This window comes from Propithecus coquereli, unplaced genomic scaffold (assembly GCF_000956105.1).
Source record: "Propithecus coquereli isolate 6110/MARCELLA unplaced genomic scaffold, Pcoq_1.0 Scaffold104, whole genome shotgun sequence".
Lineage (NCBI taxonomy): Eukaryota > Metazoa > Chordata > Mammalia > Primates > Indriidae > Propithecus > Propithecus coquereli.
The window spans coordinates 7,486,459-7,506,784 of NW_012134303.1; positions in this window are offsets into that span (position 1 = coordinate 7,486,459).

Below are 20,326 nucleotides of genomic sequence, written 5' to 3' on the forward strand. Positions count from 1 at the left end.
ACTCTATAACATCTATAAGGATCTTCAGTTTGGCTACTTATGTTGGAAAAGATAGATGTCATTAGCAAATGGATGCAATTAAACACCCAAAAGGTTTTATTGTTTAGAATGGTTCAAACATATTCCTCCCCCACAAAGTCCATTGTGAAATGGAAATTTTAAATGGGCCATTTTTAATGGAAATTAGGCAAATTTAAATAGGTAATTTGTTCACATAGTATTCACCAAGCAGAAGATTATTAAAGCAACTACAATTCTTTAAAATATGAGATTGGCATTTCCGGTCTAAGGGGTAGAAATCTTAAGCCTTTAAAGCCTTGGAACACAGAAAGTTTGCTGTAGCTCATATTCAGTCACAGGTCATTTCCACAGACTTGAGAATTTGCAACATTCTTCCAATGGGTGATTTGAAAATATTTAAATGTTCTAGAAACACCAAATTCAATCTGGGGTTAACCCTGAATGGGAACTGAAGTCACTGATCTTTTCTGAGAATCCAACCTAAATACTAAGCATAAAGAACTTGAGGGAGTGCAAGATGATCATTTTGGAGAATTCAATGTCTCTGAGCTCTGAAGTAGATGCCACAGCTCCTATTTAAATACTGTGAATTTTCTCATATCATTCAAAATCCAGTTTCAAATTATGAATATGTAACTGAGAAGAACTGATCACACAGAATAATTTGTGCTATGAAGCAAGATTTGCAGCACCATTCGCCTTCTTTCTCTATTTCCTCCCTGCTCTCTAAAAAAGGATCAAATTCTCCTAGAATATGTTCCTAGCCTTCCAGAGGCCTGGGTTCTGATGCATTGGTCCCCTCTGTGAGCTTATGGCCCACTTTCAATTACTCAGAACGTTGCTGTCCCCTGAGAGCTACCAGGTTCCCTTGAAGCAAATCATTTTCATTAACAGTTTAACACATCTACCCACCTCAGTGAGGTTCTTCCTGAGCCTGCTTTAATAAGCTTATCGCTCGCCCAAGCCTCCAAAAGAGAAAGATTTTTAGCCACTGAAATCTAATTTATCAAAATCATATATGGGTCTCAGGGGGTGTTTCTGAGACCATGGTTTTCGGGTCTCCCCATGCAAGAACCAACAGGGCTGTTTTTCTTGTACAATGGTTGGGCGATTAGGTGAACAGTAGCATTGCTTCATAACTCAAGCTGGCAAGAAAATGGCTCTTAGAAATTTTTTGCTTTTCTTGGGTCCCAACTAATGTTATAAGCAAATAGAAAAGTTGGTGGCTAGAGAGCAATTAATCTCTTTTGGCGTTGCTGTCATCTGTGTGGCCTCCCAGGCTGTGATGGAGAACATCAGAAAATGAATCGCTTTATAAATATTCACTTTTGATTTACAAGATCATGAAGTCCTGCCTTTGTATTTCGTGCAGAAATATGAACTGAGAAGAGTTCCCTCCCCAGGTCTCCCCACCATTCAATTTCTCTTTATTTCTTTAACTTTTTCTTTAGGAGGAGAGGGGTGGTTCACAACATTTGTTGGGACTGCAGCAGTAAACACAGCAAGCATTGCTCAGCAAACATGCCGACTTTTATTCTTGCAAAGAGCCAAACTGTCCTTAATTTTTCAAATTATACTTTGACCCAGTTAACTGGAGTTATTTCTGCATTAACTCTCTGTCTGCTTCACACAGGCTGTTGTGCCATTGAAGTTGCACTGGCTTTTTTACAGGTTACTTAGAAATGTAGCTATTGACATGTTTTGGGGGATCCAGGACCCAACAAGAAAGCAAGAAACAAAACCCTGCAACTAATGCTGGGGTTGGGGGTGGGGTAGGAGGGTAAGTGGGCTTTACAAGAGAACAAGAAATATATCAGACACCAAAAGAAAGATATTTATCAAGGTGCCTCTATAAAACAAGCTAAGGGGCCAACTGCTCCTTGCCCAATTGTGACTGCAAGGCCATCTGGGCCATCAAGTGTCAGGAGCCCACTCTCAGAACAGGTCTCTTGGGTTGAACAGAACCAGAGACATCCCTAAGAGAAGGTTAAGGGATGAGTACATATCTGCCAGTTCTTCACGCCCCACAGTGTCTCTTTAATCCTCCTGAGAGGCTTGACTGACCTTGTAATCGCACATTCACTGTCATCTGTGGGACAGCCCCTAGGGTAGCAATTTTCTTTCTGACAAACAATAAGAAAGACACTGGAATCTCAGGCCCTTATCTATCAGCTGAAAGTCTCTCCCCACTCTACCACCCAGCAAGAAAAGCTCAGTTAACTCGTGGTGGGTTGCCACTGAAAAATTTTAGCCCAGGGTATCTCTTGTCAGAGGCAATGTCGTCATTGCTGCTTATGACTGACCAACAATGCCTTGCATTTGGCTTGCAAAACACCTTCCTATCTATCATTTCATTTTATTCCACACAACTCCACCTCCAAAATGGGCACCCGGGGGCCCAGAGAACTCAAATGACTTGAGTTAGTGGCAGGGCCAGGAGGGACTGGAAGGCAGGCCTTCCAGGCCCTATACCCCGGCAATACCACGTTGTTTCCTGAGCCTAGTGTTTCAAACTCTGACCCCAGTGGTCTGGGACAGAAAATGAGGCGGAAGTTCAGAGGATAGGAAGCCTCCCGCCCGTCCACCCTGTTTCATTAATTTTAGCACGTTTTAATCAGCCACTGGTCTAGGGCACTTCAGCAAATGAGAAAACAGCTTCGGAGACACAAGAAGTAATTAAGGGGACTGCAGAGCCCCTTAGGTAGCTCAGCGTGGAGTACCCGAGTGACCTCTCAAAGCTCCAGAGCATGGAGAAATGCAGGCCGAGCGGGGAGTGACGAGTTGTGAGTTCGAATCCAGAGCCCCCAACCTGCCTCAGACAGGCGCCTTGGACCCCACCTCCATCCCCACCGCAGGCAGCTGGACCACAGGACGGGTTGGGGTGGCAGGTTGAGGAGTTCGGGGCGCCCTGGGGGAACTTTCAAGGTCGGCTCTGGCCAACAGAAGGCACCACCTGTGCAAAGGCTGGAAAGGGAAGTGAGGGAAGTGGGCGCCGGGCACTGCTCACTGACCTGGGCACTGGCCTCCTCCGTCTGCCACGCGTGCACGCGCTCCGAGCTCCCCGGGGCGCTCCTCCGAGGTCTGGGGCTTGCAGGTTGTGGCGAGAGCTAGAGTGCGCGCGAGGGGGGAGGGGGGACTCAAAAGTGGGTGGGAGGAAAAACATCACCGCCCTCAGACCACGAGGGAGCAGCGGCTCGCTCAGTTCCCGGGGGCAGAGCCAAGGCGCGGGCGCGGCGGCCCGGGGCCACCTGCCCGCCCGCCCGCCCGCTCCCCACTTGGCCTGAGAGGCCGGCCGCTCGGCGCTGGCGGGAAGTCCGCGAGCACGCAGCCGCTGCAAACGCGCACCCCTTCTCCGCCCCGGCACAACCGCTTTATTCCTGCTCCCCTGACCCGAAAGTTTTAAAATCAGGAGAAAGTGTGAGGCTCAGCCGGCGACTTTCCCATCACGCAGCGCCCCCACTGCACCCCCCTCCTTTGGCTAGACTAGCGTTGGGGTCTTAAAGGGACCGCACATCTCCTTCGGCCCCTCCTCCCCCTCCACACTGGATACACCTAGGACCCGCGCCGGCGCTGAAGACCCCGGTTACTCTCCTATTTCCCTGCCTGGAAGCTCACACCCCTTGCCCTCCAGCACTATGGCCTTTCTGGGGGGTGCACCTGGTCTGGTCCTGAGCTGGTACCCGGAACGCAGGATGGGCTGGCCTCACAAATTACTCCCTAGCACGCTGCTTATCATTTCGGGAGTTTCCCAGATCCACATTGTGGCTAGTAAAGTGACAAAGCTTTGGTGTCCTTAAAGGCGGGGTGGAGATGGGTGTGTGAGGAAGTTGGTAGGGGCGGGAGGTGCTTAGAAATTTGCTTTCTCCCACGAAGAGGGCTCCAAAGCCCCATGGAAAGGGCCTCTACTCACTGTTAAGTGTCTTGAAGAAAACTTGGAGCGATCCACCAAAGCCACCACTGTTTTTATCAAGTACCTAAGATGAGCCAAAAGCTCAACCTTGAAATCACAACAGATAGCACTGCTTATGCCATGGTGAGCCTGAGACAGAATACTCTAAATTTGTGTTTATTCCATGAATGATAGAAACGATTTTAAGAATCTTCTAAGGTCCAGGAAACTGCTGCCTTGACAGACAGTATTGTAAGCCCCTAAATTTGGAGGAGAGCCGCAGGGCATTTTTCTACATGAACTGGATAACATCCATATTCCTAACATCTGCATAGCACTTTATGGCTTACAGAGTGCTTTCATATACATCAATATTACTTTTTGAAACCCTCACAACATCCTGAACTATCTGTGGGCTCTAGTGTCAGAGTTGGTGGGGACCTTCTGAAACACTCAGCTTAACCTCTTTATTTCACAAAAGAGGAAACTGAGGTGGGGGTCGGGGAGTTGATGTATCCAAGGTCACACAGCTAGTAAATGACAACTTTGAGATTCCAAGTCAGATTTCCCAACTGTCAACCCACTGCTCTCTGGTTGTTATCTCCAGTCTATAGATGAGGAAATTGATGCTCAGGGAAATTGTGGCTTGCCAAAAAACCCACTTTTCAGGAACAGAGAACAAAGGAAAGTTAAAACAAGAATAATTGTCCCTGGAAGTTACCTCCTTTTTCTTTCTTCAGAAGTGTTAATATCATCCAACTAGCCCCTGCGTTGCTGGAGATGTTTATTTCACTGTTAACAAAGGAAAGGGGGCCCTTTCTGAAATGTTGCCTTCAGGGCCCAAAATGTCTAGCTCCATCCTGCTGCTTGGGTAGCCATACACTGCCACATGCATTCAATTTGTGCTGTAGTATATTGGTTTGAACTTGCTGATTTATTGTCTTATAACTGTTCTCATGCCATTTAATGCATTAATGTTTTGTCTCACTAGACTGTGAGTTCTTCAAGTGCAAGGACTTGTGTTCAATTTCCTTTGTGTGTGCATTCCCCAACTCCCATCATCACTTTAACATGCTTACGGAGGATTCAGGAAAATGGGTTTCAAGGAATAGTCTGAGACAAACATGGATCCTAGCATTTAAAATAAATAAATTGGGTTTTAAAGCTCATATATTTGGCTACAACCACTGGCTCCCCTTGCTTGATGTAGTAGTCTGATTACTGTACAGCTAACCATCCCAAAACCTAGAGGCTTAAAACAAGTTATTGTCAATTAGTGCTGCTGAATTGATTCTATTGAACTTGATCAGGATCTCTTATGCAGAGATATTGCCTGAAACTCTATGTGGGGCTGCTGGAATTCTTTGACAGTTTCTTTATTAGTGTAAATGTCAGCAGTCCTTATATTATTTACATTCTTGACTTCTGAATTGGGAACTCTCAATTGGGTGAGTCCTAATCTAGACTTCTACCAGGTCTTATACAAACTTAACTGACGATTATCTTCATGCCTTATTTTCTCTATTTATTAAATGGGGATGAGAACATAGATCATCTCATACTCATTTTTTAGACACTTTTTATTTTGAGATAATTATAGATTCACATGCAATTGTAAGAAATAATTCAGAGGGATCTCGAAGTCCCTTCACCCAGTTTTTCCCAGTGGTAAGTAACATCATGCTATAACTATGGTACAATATCAAAACCAGGATATTGACATTGATACAATCCATTCACCTTACTCTGATTTCACCAGTTTTATATGCACTCATTTGCCTGTGTGTATAGTTCTATGTAGTTTTATCACATGTGCAGGTTCATGTGACCACCATCGGTCAAGATACAGAACAGTGCCATTGTGTTACTCTTTGATAGTCACACCCATCTTTTCCCCTCTCCCTCTCCCTACTCCCCGGCAACCATTAAACTGCTCTCCATCTGTATAATTTTGTCATTTAAGAATGTTACATGGACTCATATAGTATGTAACCTTTTGAGATTGGCTCCACCCACACACACACACACGCATACATACATACATAATTCTCTGGAGACCCATTTAAAGTTGTTCCAGGTATCAATAGTTTGTCCCTTTTTGTTGCTGAGTAGCATTCCATGGTATAGATGTATCAAAATTGGTTTAACCATTCATCCACTAAAGGATTGATTCCAGATTTTAACTATTACAAATAAAGCTACTTTGAACATTTATTTACCGGTTTTTTTTTTTTTGCATAAACATAAGTTTCCATTTCCTGGGATAAATGCCCAACCAAAAATGTATGAGAGATCCAGTTTCTCTGCATCCTTACCAGCATTTGCTGTTGTCTTTATTTTTTATTTTAGCCATTCTGATAGTTGTATAGTGATATTTCATTGTGTTTTTAATTTGTATTTCCCTAATATCTAATGGTGTCTACCATCTTTTCATGTGTTTATTTGACATCTGTATATCTTCTTCGCAAATATTTTACCCCAGACTGTAGCTTGTCTTTTCATCCTCTTCCCATGAACTTTCACAGAACAAAAGTTTTTTATGTTGATGAGGTCTGATTTATCAAATTTCCCTTTTAGAGATCATGTTTTGGTGTTAAGTCTAAGAACTCTGCCTAGCTGTAGATCGGGAACGTTTTCTCCTATGTTTTTGTTCCAAAAGTGTTATAGTTTTAAACTTTACGTTTAAATCTATGATCTGTTGCAAATTAATTTTTATATAAGGTGTGAGGTTTAGGTTGATGTTCACTTTTTTACCTATAAATGTCCAGTTGCTCCAGTATCATTTTTTGGAAAAGCTATTTTTCCTCTATTGAATTAATTTGATACCTTGGTCAAAAATTGGTTGGGCATATTTGTGTGGATCTCTTTCTGGCTTCTCTACTCTGTCCCATTGATCTATGTGTCTGTCCCACCACAAATACCACACAGTGTTGATTATTGCAGACATATATAGTAGGTCTTAATATCGAGTAGAGTGGCTCCTCCTATTTTTTCTTTTTCAAAATTGTTTTAGCTAGTCTAGGTCCTATACCTTTCCATATAAACTTTAGAATAAACTTGTCTATGTCTACAAAAATATCTTGCTGGGATTTGGATAGAAATTACATTAAACCTATAGATCAATTTGGGGAGAATTGACAACTTTAATGTCTTGAGTCTTCCAATACATGAACACAGTATGTCTCTTCATTTATTTAGGTCTTCCTTGATTTCATTCATCACTGTTTTGTAGTTTTAAGCATATAACTTCTATGCATATTTTGTTAGATTCATGCCTACTTATTTCTTTGGAGTAATTGTAAATGTTACTGTCTTTTTAATTTCAGTTTCCACATGTTCATTGCTAGTAAATGTAAATGTAATTAATTGTTGTGTGCTGATCTCCTATATTGTATTGCACAACTTATACTTATTTTAAAAAATACATGTGAAAGTAGAAGTATTACAAATGATTAATACACTTTTTAGTATTATTGTTTATTAATACTAAACAATGTATTTTATCCTTTTAAATGCTTCATGTCCCACTGGAACATGGAAAATTCAGGTTATTGAATTAACTCCCCAAAACATGGCAGAATACATAATGATTAATAAGTATATTACAGTATAGGTTTACCTCTTTATACAGAAAATCAGACTAATCTAGAGTTTAATATGTAGAAGTTGACAGTTCTCTCTAAAGACCTTTTAGGACTACTAAACCATATTCTAATGAGTACCTTTGTTACTTGTATGTATTCTTGTTCATTACTGAATTTTTGTCCCTTTGCTGTATTTTCTTCCTGCTAGCCAGTTCTAAAAACTGCTAAAAAACAGACTTGGTTGTCATTAGTGTGGTTCATCTAATATTTCCAGTTTTCCTCCTTTTGGGCTCCAGGTAGGATTTTACTCCTCTTCTCTCTTTGAAGTTGAGGATGGCCATCGAATTTGCTTTGGTTAATGAAGTCTTAGCAAAAGTGATGTCTCACTTCCGGGTGGAAACTTTAAGAGTGCATCATTTGTCACCTTCTCTTCCCCCCTACCACAGGCATAATGGATGGATGTATTGAAATGGAGCCTGAACTCCTAAGTGACCAAGATGAGCAAAGCCCACAGCAGACTCATTTCAGATATCTAGAGTGAGTAATAAATGAACCTTTGTGTGTTAAACTTCTGAGAGTTGGTGGCTGCTTATTTTTGCAGCATAACCTAGCCAATCATGACTGATAGCACCAGTGAAAACAATACTGTTTCCTAGAATTTTATGAAAACCAGAGAAATAAATGGAGAGAGTAGGTTATAGATTCTTGGAAACAGAGTAAAGAAAAGCAGGCACTTTTTGGTTCAATGTATTCTTTTTAGTTAAACTATCATTTCTCATTTATGCCTTTCAGTTATTGTAGCAAATAAAAATAACCTGAGGTATTTTTTATTTGTGCTTTGTGTTATATCTGCGTAGTATTTTTATTGAAATGATTTTCTTTTTAAGTGATTTTGAGATATTTGTGGAAGCATTTTAAGTGATTCTTTTCCCAATGGCAAACATCTCCAGATTTATAATAAAGGCCATTAAAAGAGCAAGATTTGGTTTACAGAAAATTTCAGGAACATATTTATTTTTAAAATCAAAGTAAACTCATCATAGTACACAGGATTACAGTAAATATCTAAAAGATGAAAGGGGTGACTTCCTCGATCCAAAATTATAGTGTGCCCCACCATTACCATTAATGGGTCACATGGGCAAAGTATAAAATGAATTACTTCTGATTGAAGATTTGTTTCACATAGTTTAACTGCATTTTTGAGCAGTTTTACAAAGGTGTATAAAACTTGTTAACCAAGGATGTCATAAAAACAAACTGGAGACATAATATGTCCAAGTGTTATGCTATGCATAGAAAAATGCAATATGATAAAATAGAAATTGCCTCCCTAGAAGCTCTATTGCTATAGAATGTTTAATCACTTTACCAAATTGCATTTGCATACATAGTTTGCTATAGGACTCCAAGGTACCCACGATTCCCTAGAACCACCGTGAACTTCCCAGGATACTCACCTTTATTTCCAGAGCTAGGTAGTAGATCAATCCATTGCTTTTTAGCAGAACCAGTAAAAATGACTTTCTCATTGTCTTAACCACACAGATATCACTAAACAAAACAAAACAAAACAAAACAAACAAACAAAAAAAAAACAACAAGGCTTTGGAATAGAGCATACTTGAGTTGGAATCCCAAAAAGTCCTATAACCTTTCTGAGCCTGTTTCCTTATAGTATGTAAAAAAGGGATGATAATAATGTTACTGGAAAGATTCAATGGCCTACGGTATGTGGAGTGCCTGGCATATAGTAGGTGCACGATAACTGTTTTCATCCTCATTCTCCCCTCCCTGTCTCCATTCATTTAGTCCAAATGTGAAAGCTATTTCAATTCAGTAAAGTCCTTTATTCTACTCCAGCTTCAGTTTGCCTGTCTTTAGAAGAGAGTGGGGATAAAAACAGGAAGAGAAAACCAATAATTAGCCCGATTTCCCACCCTATTCTTCAAGGCAGGGAGTAAGTTGGAGAGTAGAGTGCCAACATGCCTTCAAGAAGAACAGTAAAGAGACCGATGCCAAGATGGAAATCACTCTTTCCTTGCACACAGGTGCACAAGAACCAGCTATTGCCCTGGTGCCTGGAGACTGTCATAAAATGTTAGATGCAGATTTAGGGCTAGGATCTTCTTCTCTGGCTTCACGGCACACATACTAGAAAACAAGACACAAGCCAGAGTAGAATCACAAGAAGCCACCTGGATAGTCTCAGATTCAAATTGCCTATTCTTTTAGTTCTCAAGAAAAGAAAACTTGTTTCTGATTAGGAAAGATGCTGGGAACTCCACATCAGAGCTATAACCCAGGGAAGAAGAGCAGAAACCAGAGATTCCATAAAGCAAATATGGCAAACTGCTGACCCAAGGGTCAGGGAGAGCCTGCCCACATATTTTGCCTGCACTGTACAGAATTTTTTTTCCAAAACTTGAATTGATTCTAAACGATCTTTAATTTTTATTATTGGTAGATTTCACATAAAAAGTCTGATTCTAGTTCCTCTTAAAAAATTAGAATTGCTGGCAATACTGGCCTGACATCTCTGCATGGTCACATAGGCTGGAACACAGTAGTCGCTGCTATTTTGGACAACATACGTCCTCGCCAACTGCCACAGTCCCCACCACTCCTTGTTGTGTCCCTTTTGTTACCCTCAGGCCTATTTTACTCATTCACATTACCTTCCTAACCCCTAGAGGTGTTTGAGTTTGAACCATAGTATATAGTGATAACTGTTTAAGAACTGGTCCTCTAGGGAGGAAAAAACAACACTCTGATTTGTAGCAATTTCCAATTTCTGTTGTGTAAATATTTCCAACATGGCCAATTTCAAACTAACAATGTATTGTCACTTAGTGTGGAGTTGGTAAAAGCTGTGCACAGTTGCTTCTCACAAACTGGTCAGAGCTGGCTCCAGAATGCCACTGGCTTGAATCTGCTCAAAAAGCTTCGTCAGGTTAATGGATTGGTCAGGAGCATGAGCCAGGAGATCTTATTCACAGCCTAAGAGTCAGAAATCAACCAGAGATAGTCAGATTCAACACCTGACATGGAAACCATCATTAGATCAACACTACCTCCTTGCTCTCTTTTAAAATCCCACAGGCCAATTATCCAGCCTCTGGGCGTGGGTAATCTTGGAGGGAGGTAAGGGCTGATGAAGGGTTGGAACTAGCTTGATGAGGTCAGAAGACAAAGTACAGGACCCCTGACAGTACTGCTGAGTCCTTCCTGTCAACCGAGTACCAGACTCCTTTTCTTCTTTATGAGAAGACGACTAAGGAAGGGGACTGAGGAGAGCAGGGAGCTTCCTACTTAGAAGCCAAATTCAGAGTGAAATGGAAATAGGCTATGAATCACATCCAGAAAATCTCTTCTCACACTAGAACTGTGGGACTGCTGACCTCATATGCAGATGGCAAAGACCACAAACAGGGACATCATCCTCTCCCATCCCACACTGGAAAAATGACCAAGTATGTGTAGAACAGTACCCTAGAAGGTGAAAACTCTAAAGAACCTTAGAGACAACTTAGTCCAAATCTGATTAGTTTACAGAGGGAAGAAACTGGGGCCCAGAGAGGGAGGATAAGTGGCACAGCCAGGTCTGGAAGCCAGGTTTTCTGACAGCCAGTCTGGAGCTTTTTCTTCTATCCTACACTACCTCTCAAGGAGTTAAAAAGCGTAATATTGAATCCACCAACTGGTTGTGTTGCCAAACCAGCAACATGAATAATATTTTTTGACTGAATCAACTGTCTGTTTAGGCATCATGTAGACACAGTCAAACACTCATCTCCAGTTTTCTCTGTGTTTGGATGGTTTAAAAACCTAGCAGAGAATCTGCACGTCCAGGGAGTTTTGCCAAGAAAATCTGAAAATCTAAACAGTCACTCTCACATTGGCCCTATAACCAAGAGTCCAAGACTTTCTTTCTCCCTTTTCATGTCAGAGAAAATATAATATTCTTGTCACCAAAGAATCTGCATCAGAACCTCAAAGGATTCTTGAACTGTGAGTTAGGACTCTTGGCTCTAGTCCCCTTTCTGCCTTGGATGGGTCATATCCCAATCTTTTGCTCCCTTTGGGCCTCAGTTTTCCCATCTGTAAAATGTAAGAATTGAATTCCATGATCTCTCAGATTCCTTCAAGCACTCTTGGTCTTTGATTTTAAAAATCATATTCCAAGTGTCTATTCTCTCAACTCATTGGCCCCTTCCAACCTGTGTTTCTCTGGCCACAGGACATTCTAGGACCCAAGTGACAGAGACATAGCTGTGCCTCTGAAAGCCTGCAAAACTTAGTAGTTGGGGTTATTCTCCACTGTAGCTAATTTGTACAGGCAACCCCAAATTTCTGTTTTCATTAAGAACCCCTCCTCTCACTGTCTTTGAATTTTCCTGGTAACCTCTCAAGTTATAAAAGCCGCCTGAAATTGTAAAAAAAAAAAAAAGAAAAGAAAAGAAAAGAAAAAGAAAAAACTCACAAAGAATCATATCTTTAAAAATAAAAGCCTAAACCCAGATTAACCTTTTACTAGATTATGGGCTCCACTGCTTATTCCTCAAGGGACTCTTGTGAAATCAGAGACAAAAAATTGAGAACAATCAGACAAAGAGAAATGTCAAACTAAAGGTTTGGGTTTATTTAATTTTATTGTTTTCAAATCCACCATGAGGTGAAGGGGGGAGAGAGTTAAAAGAACACAGAGAAACCCATTCCCAGCTACAAAGTCCATGTGCTAAACCATGTTTTTCTGTCACTTAGAGTTCAGCTCTCGCCAATATTAATGGAACTTAAGCCAAACAAGAGTTCCTTTTATGCTTTCTCCCCCCAGCTCCCTGCTTGCTAAGTCCTGTGCAAACTTGCAGCAGTTTCCAAGCACACGGCTGTGAAATTATCAGGGCTGGACTAATGCCAGTACAAACCAATTTATTGGGGTCCTGAAATTAACTAAAACCTAGAAAGCTTGATTAATTGTGGCACAGCACAGCAAGGAGCATTGAGAGGGAGGCCATCAGGCCAGAGTGCACGCCCCCAGAGACTCTGTCCTGCCTCCCGATTTTCAGTACTTATAGAGAAGAGTTCCTTCTGTGGACAGGGCTGTGTTGCTCTTACTACTTATTCATACATCACAAAAAATGGCATTTTTGAGTCCAGCAGGGAAAATGGTAGTTAGTGGGTCTTAGCTACCTATGTAATCAGCCAATCCCATAATAGTAGTTCTTGGGATTAATTTTGTTTAATTTAATTATCATCTTTATGCAGCCCATTTGATGAGCTCTACTTTTGTCAAAACAACATTGGCTAAATATGCCTTTGGAGAGTCATTGTTGAAATTCAGTACTTCTGTGGTTTCTTGGAACACCTTACCACATGAGACAAGGAGGAGGGGAGTGACTATACAGCAAATTGTCCGGGCTAAAAAAGATGGTGTGTGTGTTAAGAAAAATGGCATGCTGTCCCCCACAGACCAGAGCCTTTCCCTTCAGTTCCTCTTCAGAACAATACTAGATTGATCCATTGCAAAAAATGACACCTCATCTAAACGTACTAAGTACCATATCTAAGGGCTCCTGAGTCATCTGCTTCTTGCAGCCCTTGCAGACGTAAGCAATGGCAGCAAGAAGAGTTCTCAACCTTGTGAGCAATGTGTTGCTGTAAACTGCTTACTTGCCAGCAGATAGTGGTTTCACGCTTTGGCCTAGTTGTCTTAGATCCCTAGTGTGGGCACAGTTGCCTAACATGTGAGTTTCTGGAGTGTTGGGCCCAGCCTCTGGCTGGTTCCCTTAGTCAGCCCCAGGCCTAAAACTCTATGTAAGTATATCCAAGTGTGCTCCAGGACAGTTGTACCATTATTAAAGCATTGAAATATTAATACTTCCTTGCCACTGGATAAATTGCTGCTACCCCAAGCCTCCCCAAGTGTCCCCTGCACTGTTCCTGCTCCTCCCATGGGACTCTTGGGCTCTCTCCACAATCCATAACCAATGGGCTACTGGCTGGGACAGCAGAAATCCTTTGGTCCCCTGCTCCAGCAGGCCTCCTGGCATCTTTTCCAGTAAATCATTGCCCATGCTGGACTAGAAGTTAATTGTTTTGGATATCACTCTAAGTATATCACAAAATGATACCGTCATTGCTGGTGGTGGTAAGAAAGAGACACTTATTGAAAAAAGCATCATGTGATCTTCATGAGAGAAACAATAGCAGTCTTTTTCACTCCTAAGGGCAGCCCTGAAGCCACAAGCACGGGTACTTGCTGCAGACTCCGTGGGTACAAGGCCTGGCACAAAGTGGATGATGTGCACTGAAGAAGGCAGCTCCAGCTGCTGGGGAAGCTGGTCTTGCCACTCTTCTCTGCTGTGATCTTCCCTGAGGGTAGGCTGGCTCCCAGGGATGGAAATGTATCCCAAATAGGGATCACCCAGGGCTTTGTAGTAGTTAGTGGTAACCAGAATGGGGAAAGGAGAGGTAGAAGGACAAAAAGGACCAAAGTGACCCTCATTACAATTCTGCCAAAGTATATAAGTATGTGACATGGTGTGGAAAGATCTTAGGAACAGACTTCAGGAGACTTAGATCCTTGTACTGTTACTTTCATTAGCTATTAATAGCTGTGTGCTCTAAGACAAGTCCTTTCATCTCTCCAAATCTCAGCTTCTTCATTTATACAAGCAAAGGACTGAATTAAGTGTTCTCAGGGGTTCCTTCTAGCTTTGGGATTCTGTGAAATTGTGATTATTATTTGTCATCAGAACACTAACTACTATTTATTAGGTACTCATTGTGTGTCAAGCATGATCAGTACTTTTACATGTATTCTTTTATTTAGACCTCACAGCAACTATTATTATTACAGATACTATTATGGACATGCCATCTTTTATAAATGAGGAAGGTTGCACAGTTAGTCAAGTGTACGGCCAGGACTCAAGTCTATGTCTGTCTGAATCTACAACCTATGCTTTTAACCCCTCTCTGTCCCTCCCCACATTCTGTGTCTCCATGTGTTTGAGACTGCAGACTGTGTGTCTACATGTGTCTTGGTATGTACCACTCACTACCTCTATTTTCCTTGTCTCCACACTACCCTGATAGTGAATCCCCTGGTTCCTCTAACCCCAGATTCCTAGCGCACCAGACCTGTGCCCACCATGTTTCATTCTCCCCACCTCCCCATCTCTATGGTGTTTCACAGGCAAATAAATAGAATAGGCAGGGGGCCAAAAATTATACACAGACTCCTAAAAAAAATAAATGTACCCTCCTTCTCTCTTTTGAGGTTGGATTAGAAGAAGAGGGCTGTCTGATTACATTCATGACCCTAGAAACTGTTCTCAAGCAGAGACAGCCAAGCCAATAATATTTAGAAAAATAACAAAAATTGACTGTATTTAGCTCTGCGGAGGAATCCCGCTGGTTATTCGTGGTTAAATCTTAATGTCTCAGCTGTTTTTGCCCATCTGAGTGACAGGCTGTAGATTTGGTTAAATGACCCACTACGAACCCAATTTGGCTATAAACTTTTTAGAAGAAAATAAGAGTTACCTTTATATTAATAGTTAGTGACCCAGAAGATATTAACCTCATCTAGTGCATTTGAAGTCCAAAGAAGGCCATATGAAAGTTAGACTTATAGATTATTGGTGTTAAAAGAACATGTAGATTTCATCTATTTCCCTTATATTACAGTTAAGGAAATGGAGACCCAGAAAAGGAAAGAGATGTGCCCAAGGTCTCACAGTGAGTTACTGGCAGGGTCAGAGCTTGACCAGGGCTCTGGCCACCGCCCTTATTTTATATAAGTGAGACTGAGACCCAGAAATTTGCTAAAGTTCACATAGCTAGTTTTGGGGCAAAGGCAAAGCTAATCTACTTTTTCTCCATATCTCATATTACCAGATAATCAAAGGACTTGATTGGATAGCTTATTCATGAAGGAGTTTCATATCTCAGGCCACAAGTTCAGTTGTGTAAGAAATGTAACTTTATTAAATCTTCCGTAACTCGATCTAATTTCTATATCATATTTTCCTTCATGCCAGTAGTAGACTCTCCATCTTAGTCATTTCTGGTCATTCCAGACCCCTCCCCTTCCTCTAGAGTTGCATCCAAGTTCTGGAGATTTCCCAGAGTTTCCCTAGAATGGGGTTGAGGTAATAGGGGGGGATATGCTGGCATATGCTTAGATATGTCACATCTCCTTTGGTCTTTAGCTGTGAATTCAAGCAGGTCACTGTTGCATTGTCCTTTGTTCTCCACCCCAGGGCTTCTGCAGGTCCAGATCTCTCTCAGCCACTTCCACGACCCTCGAGCACACAGGACATGGGATTTTCCCTCTTGTTTCTCTGTAGCTACAGGACATTAAGTGAAGCTGAATCTGACCCATCTGTCCCAGACCCACCTGTACACATTTCTTCTGAATCCACATAACTCTGGGCTGTAGGTCCTACTCCTGTGTCCTACCAGGCCCATAGGATCCGTCTCCTCTTGGGTTCCCTAAACTAGTTCGGAAGTCCAAGCTTCCTATTGCCCCCAGAACTCTTCCCAGTGAAGTGTCAGACATAAGACCCCTGCTCATCTCTCACTATGCTGACTCATTACCAGCCTCCTTGCTGACTCTCTGACTCGCCCACTTGGAAGATCTTTATATTGTTGTGGGGGTGAGGAAGACTCTTCTCCCCACATCCAGTTTCTGGCTGGAGTCTTGGAGTAAGATATAAGGAAACTCAAAACCTATTGCTCTCAAATAATTATCTCTACTATGAGTTTATGTGTTGTTATCCAATATTTTAAAATTGACCCTTAAGTGCACAGAAGTGAATTAATCATAAGCCTTGTTTCAAGATACACCCCCATCATTGTTCCATATATGGCCCTTTTTTGCTTTAACTAGTTATTTATTTTTAATAATTATAAATAGACCTCATTCAAAACAAAAGCTAGAAAGTTATAACATTAACAATAACCTACACCTAACTGTGTGTTCCACCCCCCCATCATATCCCTGCCTTCCCCCTTACCTGATGTAATCGTTATCCTGAATCACATATTCATCATTCTCTTGCTTTCTTTTTTATATAATTTCATTGTATCTGTAATATATGTGTTACAAAAAGTAGTTTTTAATTTTAAAAATCATTATTGTTTTTAATTCTGTTAAAGGGGCATCATGATCTACCTTTGGGGACTTCATTTTTTTTTCATCTAACATCCTATCACTAACTTCATCAACATTGTCGTGTGTGACTCTAGGTCATTCATTCTGACAGCTCCAGGATATTCCATTGTGATATTTCATTGTGATAAAGAACATCAACTGTTAAAGTTACACCATCATTAGTGCCAACACAACTTAAATCTAGATGTCTTAACATATTTCCCTTTTTCTGTCACAGTTAAGTACCTCATGATACTGACAAGTCCCACTTAGAGGCAAAATGCTGGATATGAATAATTTTACTGGAGATTCTGGGTGTGAAGTATGTTTATAAGAGGAAGGGAGTAGTTTATATGGTTTAGAAAGTTATTTAAAGATGGTGTTGGCTTTGAGGATCTTCTTTCCTTTCAATTCTCTGGTCTATGTCTTGTGAATGTTGATTTAGGGAAAAGATCAGGGGCTTGTTGGGGGAGGGAAGGTACAGGATGCTCATTGTTTTAACTTCAGCCAGTGGGCAGCCAGCTGCTGCTTCCCAACTCGTAGTCTTCCAAGGTCAATACAAAGCTTATTCTTCAGACCAATGCCATATGCTTATAGCTCTGAGAGACATTTACTGGAACTGTGATAGGTGTTTCAAAGGAGAAAGAGGTTGAAAATTATTTGGGGAAAGTATGTTTTTTTTATTCACCACCCCCGCCCCCACTACCATGAGAGTTACACAGAAAGTAGAGGGGAAAAGTAGAAGGGAAAATAAAAATATGGAACTGATAAGAATCAAAAATTCATATGTTCCAAGTGAGATATACAAGACATTAATTTCAGAGTTGCTATACTTTAAACTTACATTTTAACAAGTTTTTATTTGCAAATAATTTCATATTTACAGAAAAGTTGCAAAAGTTGCAAAGAACAGAGAGTTCCCACATACCCTTCAACCAGTTTCCCCTCATGTTAACATCTTACATAATTATAGTATATTTGTCAGGATTAAGAGATTAACATTGGTACATTATTATTAACTAAAACCCCGGTCTTTAATCAGATTTCACCAGTTTTTCCACTAATATCCTTTTTTCTATTCCAAGATTCCATCCAGGATACAACATGGCATTTAGAAAACTATATTTTAAATGGGGAGAACCAACAAATTAGACATTTGAGAGAAGGCCCTTAATACCTAATGCACACTACTTATTAGATTTTGCAGTTCCTTTATGAGTGTCAGAGAGAATGAGAGTGGGGAAGTGTTATGTTTGAGTTTGTCCCCACCAAAACTCATGTTGAAATTTGATCCCCAATGTGGCAGTGTTAAGAGATGGGGCCTGGTGGGAAGTGTTTGGATCATGGGGACAGATTTCTCATGAATGGCTTGGTGCTGCTCTCTGGGTAGTGAGTGAATTCTCACTCTGGTGGGACTGGATTAGTTCTGGGGGAATGGATTAGTTCCTATGAGAATGGGTTGTTGTAAAGCCAGGAAGCCCCTAGGTTTTTGCCTCTTCCCAGGTGTCCACGTCCCCTTTGACCTTCTGCCATATTTTGACCAAGCACAAAGCCCTATCAGAAGCTGCACAGATGCTCATTGTACTTCCCAGCCTGCAGAACCGTAAGCTGAATAAACCTCTTTTCTTTACAAATTACTCAGTGTCAGGAATTCTGTTGTAGCAACACAAAACAAACTAAGACAGGAAAATAAGGTGGTGGGAGGCTAGGGGGAAGAGTTCTGACTCAGTTTCCTCATCCATAAATGGGAGTAGGGTTTTACTTCCTTTATTCACCTCAAGGAGTTTTTTTAAGGAGAAAATGAGATAATATATATGAAGTGTTCCCTTGGGTAAAACAAGACAAAGAGCTATTTATATGCAAGGTACACTTATTAATAAAAGAAAGAGTGTGATTATGTGCAACACAAAGTGGGCTGATTCTCCATCAAGAACTATTCTCTAGGTTCATCTGTGTTGTTACAAATGACAGGTGGGGGTATTTTGGTCAAAGAGTACACACTTTCAGTTATAAGTGCTGGATATCTAATTTACAGTATGATGACTATAGTTAATAGTAATCTATTATATACTTGAAATTTGCTGAGGGAGTAGATCTTAATGTCTCTAGCTTTTCTAAGTTTTCTGTGCTTCATTGATAAATTGATTGTGACCTATTGAGGCTCAGATGTTCCCATTTCCAAAAACAAGGTATTAGATGAAAAAAAAAAATAAAAAACAAAATTTGGGCTATGTCTGTCTGTCACCTAAGGAACTGGCTAAGAAATGAAAAATTAAATCAACTAGATGTTTTGACTGTGGGCAAGCAAGCAAAGAGTTCTAAGTGACTTTTTCATTGTATTAACTAGATCTTCTGGTTGTTTAGGTATCATAAGGGAAATCTCAGAAGCAATTTTATATCAATGCTCATATTTGTGTACCAGTTGGGTATTATTTAATAACACATCAAGGAGACTGAGCCACTAAGAATTCCCACTGAAAGTGGACTCCACCTCCCACCTTGCTTTCCAAATGTATATTTGATGTCAGATAGATTTCAGGTTAATTGAAAATATTCTAATTACAGGAAAACATTTGATCTTACCTTTGTACTTTCTTGGTCTTATTTCTTTTCCTGAAATGTTACAGATTAAATCAAGTTTTCAGCTACTTCAGAAGCATAAATCAAAATGCTGACCATATCATCCTCACCAATTGCCTGCTCTCTGATGCTCCTGAAAGATGTGCTTGGTGTCTATGTTACAAGTCATAAGTGCAAAAGAAAAAAATTCTGTTGATGAGCCCCAGGTATGTGTTAATGAGAAGATCAACGTGGCTTAGATTTGAATTCCCTCATATATTAAATAAATATTTATGTGGCATCTAATATTTATCAGGCACTAGAGTTCCTTAAACTCAAAATAAATGCTGATGTGCTTGAATGAGGGTTATTGAGATAACAATAATTAAAATAATAATAATATGTGCCAAGCACTTAGCTAAGTAGGCTTATCTCATTTACTTCTCACAATAACCCTATGAGGCAGGATGCTATTTTTATCCCCATTTTACAAAGGAAGAACTTAGGTCTCAAAGAGGTTAAGTAACTCACTCAAGGTCATATAATGATGAAACTAAGATTTGAATCCAAGTCACAACGAAAGTTTCTGCATTGTTAACCATTTCATGTATGAACTTAAAGAACTTGGCTGCTGATCAGTTGGCTTAGTTCCAGTTTGGGTAGAAGTCCATTCAACCAGGAAATCTGTTAGGATTCATGGTCCTAATGGTTTTGAGCCAACTTGACTATTTTGTTTCTTCATGCTTGCAATGCATGCTTTGACCCATTTTGCAGATAAGCTGACCAATTCATTGAATTGTCTCACTTGAGGAGACTCAAGTGTCCCATTAGGAAACTGAGACTCAGGAAAGTTCAGTAGATTGCCCAAAGTCGTACAGCTTGTAAATGGAGACTGTCTCACTCTGACACCCATGCCTTTAACCATTGTAATAACTGCCTTGATGCAAAAGAAGAATGAGATCCTAGGTTTGAGCTTGTTTATTCAGTAATGAATAATATAAATAATTTGTATCAATTAAGAAACGACAGTGATCTAGCACCTCTTATACTTTCCTGGATTAAACTTAAGCCCATTATCCAAAGTGGGGCACCACAAGAGCAGAAGAACGGGAT